Raw genomic sequence first — 1854 nt, 5'->3', positions numbered from 1 at the left:
TTTCTTGGTAAACAGTTAGGCTAACGACATGTGTGTTTAAGAACAGATACAGAGAGCGAGAGCGAGAGGTAGGAGAAGACAGAGGAAAGAGAGCGAGAGGTTAGGGACGAGAGAGGAAAGAGAGAGAGAGAGAGAGAGAGAGAGAGAGAGAGGAGTGAGGGAAGAGCGTTTTTTTTGTTTTCTTTGGCTTTTCTTTGGTGGTGTGTAGATTAAAAATATCTGATTGAAATATATATCTAACTAACTGTCTAATTTAATTAATGAGTAGAATTTACATATATGGCCTAGGTTATGACTACAAATAAATAAGATAATCAAAAAGTTAAACCATACATATTCTTTTTCAAAAGAAAAAGGACTTGATACAAATTTTGGACGGTATCGACTGTATTCATTTTGTACCATGCACACGTACAATGTTATTTTAAAAAATGACAAATTTGATAATATTGTTATGATTGTTCTATCTGTTTTTAAGCTATTATAATAATATGTCTGATCCCCAAAAAGTAAAATATACGGTACGTGACAGGATCACGTCAATAGAACGGTCAATTCTTGGATTATAGTATAAAAACTTCGTTGCCAATTGAGCAATTCCCTCATTGCCTATTAGTTTATTTTATTTACATGGTATTAAAATCCTGGTTCGTATTTATCGACAATAAAGTATAAGCATTAAGCATCCCTTCATTTAGTAGTTTCAAACCGGTTATCGAATAGAGCGGACCGATGGACATGAAAAGCTTGTAATTCAGTAACCGGTTCAGATTGGTTCGGACGGACAAATATTTGCAGTTTACACCAATTTCAATCAGATATTTTTAATTGGTATTTAATTAAAAATATCTGATTGAAATACCAATTTTTAATTCACATTTGCACTTGTTGAACTCTAGAAAACTTGACATAATCTATTCTTTCATTTCAAACAACAATTATCCATATATATATATATATATGTATATATGTATCTCAATTAGTTAGGAAATAAAATGAAAATAAAGCCTAGTTGGTTAAGTAATGTAAGAAATTAATATGTAAGTTGTCAGAACTTTGGTTAATGAATAGTTGAAGTTGAGCAAAAAAAAAAAATGAAAATGAAGCAAAGTTAGTCATTGGATATATATGATGAATAATAATAATTTGATGCATGGATTGGTGACAGATTATTTATACCCAATCATCATGGACCTGTACCGAACCTACCCAGTAAGAAGGAGTGGGTGACTGGTGCAACAAAAAATGTCACTATCTTCTTTTTTTTGAAAAATAAACTTTGTGGGCTTAATTGATGTTTCATGAGTCACAGTGTCACACTATCTCTACACATACATTTACGTATATATAAATAAAATAAATAAATATATAGCACTCTAATTTGTTTCACAAGAAATAGAGATCCACATATGACAATACAACAGCGAGGGGTAAACGTTACAACATGAGCTTAAAAAAGCTTTCACGTTCTTCCTTCTTTAAACTTGGAATTTTAGATATATGAAAACGACGTAGTACCACGTTAGAAACCAGTCCAAGCCCCAAATCATATATATAAAAGTAGAGTTTCAGTCTCTCCTTATTGGTCCACTTGGCAATGCAATTTTAACAAAAAAAAATTATATTAAAACACAAATTTAAAACAATTAATTTTCACATTTAACTCACATAATATAAAACTGAAATCTTTATAGCTTCTCCCTATAAATTATGCATTAACTTTATTTCTCCACTAAGTTGTATTAATCAATTGTATTAAAACAAAACAATAAATTAGAATTGTAACTCTCATTTTTCTAAATGTAATTTTTCATCATTTCTCTTCCTATAAATACTCATTATCTTATTCTCTTA

The sequence above is a fragment of the Camelina sativa genome, chromosome 19, assembly GCF_000633955.1.
Source record: "Camelina sativa cultivar DH55 chromosome 19, Cs, whole genome shotgun sequence".
In the NCBI taxonomy this organism is placed as follows: domain Eukaryota; kingdom Viridiplantae; phylum Streptophyta; class Magnoliopsida; order Brassicales; family Brassicaceae; genus Camelina; species Camelina sativa.
The sequence above is the reverse complement of the archived record's forward strand: the minus strand, read 5'-3'. Positions refer to the sequence as shown.